The sequence below is a fragment of the Giraffa tippelskirchi genome, chromosome 10 (genome assembly GCF_054371585.1).
Source record: "Giraffa tippelskirchi isolate mGirTip1 chromosome 10, T2T-mGirTip1v1.2.pri, whole genome shotgun sequence".
In the NCBI taxonomy this organism is placed as follows: Eukaryota; Metazoa; Chordata; class Mammalia; order Artiodactyla; family Giraffidae; genus Giraffa; species Giraffa tippelskirchi.
The window spans coordinates 78,291,338-78,299,715 of NC_137284.1; positions in this window are offsets into that span (position 1 = coordinate 78,291,338).

Genomic DNA, 8,378 nt, shown 5'->3' on the forward strand with positions numbered 1-8,378 from the left:
CTCCAGAATCACTGCTGATGGTGACTGCAGCCATGAAATTAAAAGACGCTTACTCCTTGGAAGGAAGGTTATGGCCAACCTAGATAGCATGTTTAAAAGCAGAGACATTACTTTGCCAACAAAAGTCCGTCTAGTCAAGACTATGGTTTTTCCAGTGGTCATGTATGGATGTGAGAGTTGGACGGTGAAGAAAGCTGAGCGCCGCAGAATTGATGCTTTTGAACTGTGGTGTTGGAGAAGACTCTTGAGAGTTTCTTGGACTGCAAGGAGATCCAATCAATCCATCCTAAAAGAGATCAATCCTGGGTGTTCATTGGAAGGTCTGATGTTGAAGCTGAAGCTCCAATACTTTGGCCACCTCATGCGAAGGGTTGACTCATTGGAAAAGACCCTAATGCTGGGTAGGATTGGGGGCGGGAGGAGAAGGGGACGACAGAGGATGAGATGGTTGGATGGCATCACCGACTCGATGAACATGGGTTTGGGTAGAATCCGGGAGTTGGTGATGGACAGAGAGGCCTGGCGTGCTGCAATTCATGGGGTCGCAGAGAGTCGGACACGACTGAGCGACTGAACTGAACTGAACTGAACTTACTCATAAATCTTCCATGAGTTTTATTCACTGACATAAAGCAAACATATGGCAGTCTTGTGCTAGCCCAGCTCTAAAGAATGAAGGGAGGCTCCTGTGCACCTTTGAGGGTAAAATGGACAATGGAAGGTTGAAAACACAGGGAGATCAGGAAATGATCAAGGAGAAACAGAAGAGTTCAAAGCAGGAGTGACAGGCAGCAATCAGGACATGTAAGACCTCACCAAGAAAATCAAGAATAAAAAAATAATAATTTTTTAAAGACTCAGGAAAATCTGGGAGAAGTTTGAATTCCCTGCAGTTGGCTTGGGATGGCAATATTGACTACAATATTTGTATGCTAAAGGAAAGGATGATCTCTAAAGGCTAGGGACTTGAGGACATGTCGGTTATTCTATGAAAATGACCCCAAAATCTGCAAGAGAGAAAGCTGGTAGGAAAGTAACAGTCCAGAATCCACTTCTGGTAAAATTCTGAGTTTCTGGTGGCTTAAGAATAGAAAGGAAAAGATAAATGAACCCATATAAATAGACTAATAATAAGACTGAGAATAGACTGGGAATTTCCTGGTGGTCCAGTGGTTAGGACTTGGCACTTTCACTGTGGGGGCCTGTAATCAATCCCTGGGTGGAGAAATAGGATCCCACAGGCTGCACAGCATGGCCAAAAAAAACAGACAAAAAAGTCTAAGAATAGACTAATAATAATGATGATAATAATCTAACTGTTATTGAGCATTTACTGTGTACCAAGCACAGTTCAATGTATGTGTTATTTCAGATGCACATGTATTAACCAAAGGAGCAAAGTCTAAGCAATGCGTGCAAAGTCATAAAGTATACTTAATTCCATAAGACACGGCTAGCTGTCCTTTCAAATCCACTCCTGGGTTTGATTAGCCATGTGGCTACCTATCTAGAGGCTACATTTCCCATTCTCCTTTGCAAGTAGGTGTGGCTGTGCTGATAAAAGAATGGCAGGCTCAAGAAAAGGCTTTAGAAAAGCCTGCTTACAAGTATGACCCTTGGCTGGCATCTGAGACCTTAACTGGTAAACAGTTCCTCAGGCTGATACAAAACCTTCCCTGAAGGATTAGAGTGCCTAACCTGTACAATCTATATGGTTTATACAAACCACCTGCTTTCCTTTTAAGAATCTAAAATCTCAATATGTGCTAAGCAGAGCGGACCCCACTAAAAACTTGGGGAGCTGAGTTACTAAAGAATTTCCCTGGTAGACACATACTGTCACAGCTCACTGCGGGAAGAATTAAGCACATTCCATGTGACTCCACTGGGACAGGACTATTGAAAGCTCATGTTTAATTTCTCCAAAATCCACCTCATGTCTTTGCCCTTTGCTGAGTTTGCTTTGTATCCTTTGGCTATAATAAATCACAGCCATATGAGTCCTGTGACTCATGTACACTAAGTCCTGGGAACCCGCCTAGTAAATCACCAAACCTCGGAGTAGTGTTGGGAACCCTCGATACAGTGGCTGAGTTCTCACCAATGAAACGTGAATAAATTGATGCTGTAATTTTACCTTCACTTGCCTAAAAAGATATTACTTGCCTTCCATTGTCTTTCACCTTTTTGTGGATTAGAAAAAAAATGCAATGGTGAATCAATATCCACAGCTGCAATGTAATATCCACACAGAGTAATATCCACAGCTGCAATGTCCAACAGGGTACACAGTAGTCACTTGCATGCATTTAATTTTAAAACAAAATTCATTAGGATTAAAAAAAAATTAAAACATAAGGTCCCCAATTTCATTCATGCTAAATCCTGAAAGATGATGCTGTGAAAGTGCTACACTCGATATGCCAGCAAATTTGGAAATCTCAGTAGTGGTCACAGGACTGGGAAATGTCATTTTTCGTTCCAATCCCAAAGAAAGGCAATACCAAAGAATGCTCAAACTACTGCACAATTGCACTCATCTCACATGCTAGTAAAGGAATGCTCAAAATTCTCCAAGCCAGGCTTCAGCAATACGTGAACCCTGAACTTCCAGATGTTCAAGCTGGTTTTAGAAAAGGCAGAGGAACCAGAGATCAAATTGCCAACATCCACTGGATCATCGCAAAAGCAAGAGAGTTCCAGAAAAACATCTATTTCTGCTTTATTGACTATGCCAAAGCCTCTGACTGTGTGGATCACAATAAACTGTGGAAAATTCTGAAAGAGATGGGAATACGAGACCATCTGACCTGTCTCTTGAGAAACCTGTATGCAGGTCAGGAAGCAACAGTTAGAACTGGACATGGAACAACAGACTGCTTCCAAATAGGAAAAGGAGTACGTCAAGGCTGTATATTGTCACCCTGCTTATTTAACTTATATGCAGAGTACATCATGAGAAACACTGGGCTGGAAGAAACACAAGCTGGAATCAAGATTGCCGGGAGAAATATCAATAACCTCAGATATGCAGATGACACCACCCTTATGGCAGAAAGTGAAGAAGAACTAAAGAGCCTCTTGATGAAAGTGAAAGAGGAGAGTGAAAAAGTTGGCTTGAAGCTCAATGTTCAGAAAACTAAGATCATGGCATCCGGTCCCATCACTTCATGGGAAATAGATGGGGAAACAGTGGAAACAGTGTCAGACTTTATTTTTGGGGGCTCCAAAATCACTGCTGATGGTCATTGCAGCCATGAAATTAAAAGACGCTTACTCCTTGGAAGGAAGGTTATGGCCAACCTAGATAGCATATTGAAAAGCAGAGACATTACTTTGCCAACAAAAATCCGTCTAGTCACGGCTATGGTTTTTCCAGTGGTCATGTATGGTTGTGAGAGTTGGACAGTGAAGAAAGCTGAGCGCTGAACAATTGATGCTTTTGAACTGTGGTGTTGGAGGAGACTCTTGAGAGTCCCTTGGACTGCAAGGAGATCCAATCAATCCATCCTAAAGGAGATCAATCCTGGGTGTTCATTGGAAGGACTGATGGTGAAGCTGAAACTCCAATACTTTGGCCACCTCATGCGAAGAGTTGACTCATTGGACAAGACCCTAAGGCTGGGTAGGATTGGGGGCAGGAGGAGAAGGGGACGACAGAGGATGAGATGGTTGGATGGCATCACTGACTCAATGGACATGGGTTTGGGTAGACTCCGGGAGTTGATGATGGACAGAGAGGCCTGGCGTGCTGCAATTCATGGGGTCGCAAAGAGTCGGACACGACTGAGCGACTGAACTGAACTGAAGTGGCCATCATATTGGGCAGTGCAGATACAATACATTTCCATCACTTAAGAAATTTCTGCTGGTCAGTCTGGCCCTAGAAGTTAGGGGAGCAGAGATGAATGGAACTTTGATTGCTAAATCATGGAGATGAACAGACTCACTACACTGGACCATCAACAGTCAATGGATCATTACATGATAAATCTGCTTCTCTTATTCAACTATATTTGGGGATATGTTCATTACAGAAGTTTGCCCTGTATTCTAACTAACATAACTCCCAATTTATTCTTAATCCAGGATTTTTTTTTAAATGCAGAAAGCAAGCAATCATGTAGAACAGGAGCAAAGTCAGAATATCTAACAAGCACAGCTACTTTTGATGCCCAGGTCTTTAATCAGAGAACATGTGAGCTGGTGATTTTGTCCATAGAGGGCAGGGTCTCTCAGGATCACAAAAGCTCAATTCTCATTCTACCATTGCTCTTTTATATTGCCATTCAGGAAGAACTTCCACAAACAATCTATGTACTTCTTTTTAATGTAAGCATTACTATAAATTTCCCTCTCGGTACTGCTTTAGCTTGTCCCACAAAGTTTCATATGCTGCATTTTCATTTTCATTCAGTTCAATGTGTTTGTTAATTTCTCTTGAGACTTCTTTGACCCATGGATTATTTAGAAGTATGTTGTTTGGTTTCCCAGAGTTGGAGATGTATCCGTTATCTTTCTGATATCTATTTCTAGTATGATACTATTGTGGTCAGAGAACATAAGATTTTAGTTCTTTAAAATTTGTTGAGATTTGTTTTATGACCAAGAAATGGTCTGTTTTGGTGTACGTTTCATGAGTTCTTGGAAAGAATACATTTTCTGTTGTTGTCAGGTAAAGTGTTTTATACATCAATTAGAGCCTTTTGGTACCAATCAACAGGTATGACTGGGTTTTTCTATATCCTTGATGATTTTTCTCTCTAGTTGCTCTGTTGGTTGTTGAGAGAGGGATGTTTAAGTTGCAAACTTGAATCATAATTTTTTTTTCTTTTCAGTTCCACTAGTTTTTGCTTCTTATACTTTATACTTTTGTAACATGGTGAACACACACTTGGGATTACATGCTTTCTTGGAGGCTTGACACTTTTATTTATTTTTGTCCCTTTATTTATTTATGTCCCTGTCTGTCCGTGGTGATTTTCTTTGCTCTAAGTCTACTTTGCATGTGTGAGTGCATGCTAAGTCGCTTCAGTTGTGTCCGACTCTTTGCAACCCTATGGACTGTAGCCCGCCAGGCTCCTATGTCTATGGGATTCTCCAGGCAAGAATACTGGAATGGGTTGCCCTGCCCTCCTCCAGGGGATCTTTCCAACCCAGAAACCAAACCCGCGTCTCCGGCATCTCCTGAATTGTAAGTGGATTCTTTACCCATTGAGCCACCTGGGAAGCCACCTTCCTGGGGAGAACAAGAGCCACTTTCTTTTATTAGGTGAGAGTGAAAGTCCAGGTTCCCCATGTGGTCCACTGGCACCACAAGGGCTGGGGTGATGGGAGTTGGGAAGACAACTCATTACTGCCTAGCAGAAATGGAAGTTCCAGATCCCCACTTAGTGCTTTCTGATCCCACTCCACGAGGGGGTTTGGGGTGCTCATTATAGCCTCAGGAGGGTGGAAGTCTAGCTTCCTCACCTGGTCTTAGCTAGAGGAGGAGGAGTAGGATGTTATTTTTCTCCGTGACATTTGATTGGCATATAGTGTTTATTATCTACAAGATTTCTGCCTTACAAGACAGTCCCTTCCCTAGCCCTTTGTCTAGAAAGACCAAGTTTTTCTTGGGACTATTTTTTTATCTGCACTCATTGGCATTTTCTGAGTTGCTGTCTTCTCCAGTATTAAGTATGACATATAAAAGGCAAAAGGAAAATCCAGGGAACTCACCACTGTGTCATCCCTCATGTCCTCAGATCTTGACTGGTCAGCTTCTTCTCTCTGCAGAGTCTTCTTATGTTTGTTTTATACAAAATATCCAGGGTCTTAATTGCATTCAGTAGAAGGAATAGGGGAAAGAATCTCTATTTCATCTTCCTGGAAGTAGAGTATGTGTACCAATATCAGGTACTCCCAGTTCTTAACCCCAAATCAAATTTGCAAGGTCACATCTCCATCATGCAGAGTCCATGTGAGTGAACCATCTCTCACTGCCACCAGCTTTCCATTTCCCCACAGGGACACATAGAAATAATATTAATAAAAGAAAAATAGAATATCAAACTAAGACTGTAGAATGCACAATAGATATTAATCATATATTCCAGGTCCCAATGTAATTGTTGTGGATAACATTTTCATATATTAAACTGGCATTCTTTTCATTTCTAATAATTCCTTTTTGCCCCATGACCCTGCCCCCACTCAACTGAACATTAAGTCATCTGCTACCTCCAAAGAGGGATGCTTCTATAGAAAAGCAGACCATTTTTTCAGTTGTAATAGCCTGATCTTTTGAGTATATGGCAGAAAGTGTATATTACCAAATAGACTAGAGAGAATGCATGAGTATATAAAATCTAGTTTTTCTTACCCCAGTGTAAGTAAGTAAGTGTTAGTCGCTCAGTCGTGCCTGACTCTTTGCGAACCCATGGACTGCAGCCCACCAGGCTCCTCTGAACATGAGATTTTCCAGGCAAGGATACTGGAGTGGGTCGCCATTTCCTTCTCCAAGGGATCTTCCCAACCCAGGGATTGAACCTGGGTCTCCTGCATTGCAGGCAGATTCTTTACTGACTGCGCTACAAGGTAAGCCCCTGTCCTACCCTAGAGGAAATACAAATTCTCTTAGCTGTGGAAGATAAGCAGTCATAAAATGGGAAAACTTGTAAGAATTACTTGTTAACAAATATGTCTGAGAAAAGCATCCAAATGTTGTAGGCATGTCCAAAAGTTACAAGTAAGAAAAGCCTGGAGAAGCCTTAGGACAGGACAGGACAGACAAAAGAGCAATAATGTTTCTGATGAATGGAGATTTATATCCAATACCTTGAGAATAGACAGCAACCACTTCAGGGCAGTCAGCTGACGGCCCTCTCAAGCCCATCCTTAGGAAGACTTAGCATTCCTGGACTGACTCTCAATTCTGAATGTGTGGACAGTAGGGGAAGACTAGAGTCTGAACTGACTGAAGAAACCCTGATTTGGCTGAGGTTAAATATCTATGAAATGAGGGCTTGACATAAAATTTATGTTCAATTTTTTAAAAAATAAATAGACACGGTTTACATACTTCTGTTGAGAGCCTAAGTTTCATGCCACTACACAAGTAATGAAACACAAAGAAATGTTGGCAAATGACCAGAGATAATCAAACCAGAGAGCCTGGTTTTCCAGTAGAGTTGGTAGACTAAATAATTTTGACAATTAAGCTAACTAAAGTTTTGCTTAACATATCCACAAACTTTAAATGTTTAAATCAAGTACTATTCCAGTACAATAATAATTAACTATGGAATACCACTAAAGACTAAGAGCTATAATAGGTAGTTCTGTATGTGGCGGATTAATTCAGGTTTTAGAAATTGCCACTCTGTGAAAAACAGCCACAAAGAAAAGTGAAAACTGAGTTTCCTGTAAGAATAAAATATTGTTTAGAAAGCAGAAGTAATTGTTAAGTGCCCAACACACAATTCATTTTTGTCCTTAAAGCATTTGTTCAGTTTAATTAGACTGGGCCACTTAAGTTAAAGTGGTCACAGGAATCTTTACATTTCTTTGAAATGCAACAGGACTAGAAATGGAACTACATGCACCTCTACATGCGAAGTGCCGTATTACAGCCACACAATGGTTTCCTTCCCCTTCTTTCACCAGCTAGGCTTCCCTGATGGCTCAGATGGTAAAGGATCTGCCTGCAATGCAGGAAACATGGATTTGATCCCTGGATTGGGAAGATGCACTGGAGAAGGGAATGGCAAACCACTCCAGTATTCTTACCTGGAGAATTCCATGGACAGAGGAGGATGGCAGGCTACAGTCCATGGGGTTGCAGACAGTCGGACATGACTGAGCAACTAACACACTTTCTTTCACTAGCCAGCATGAGAGGTGTCAGAAATCTGCTTTTTCTTATGTTCCTAGACAATTCTAAGATTCAAAAGATAGAAAACAAGAGAGTGTTCTAAACAGACCCTGAATCAGGTTCAGTTCAATCAGATTGATAGTCACAGCACCTGCTGTTTCCAGAATGCCTCTCTCTGCCTCTAATTCACCCCCCAGCCTCACAGCCTCTCTTTCCACAGAAGTCTCTGGGGCTAAAGCAAACTTCTCAACCTGTAAAAGTCCAGCTAACTTTGAGTTCACCTTCCTCAAAGACCTCTGTGCCTGGGGGACTTCTGGGTAAAGACAGTAGAGTAATATTAATACATTCTACTCCACTGCCCTCTCTCAAAGTTTCCCGAAAACCTTTTCCTGAAAATGAAAATCTGAGGGGGGAAAAAAGCAATGATATCATCAGTGAAACAAGGAAACAAACATAGCTGCAGTCCACAAGTACGCTGCCCCAAATCCGGGGAGTCTGGATGGAGATGTGGGAGGAATGCACA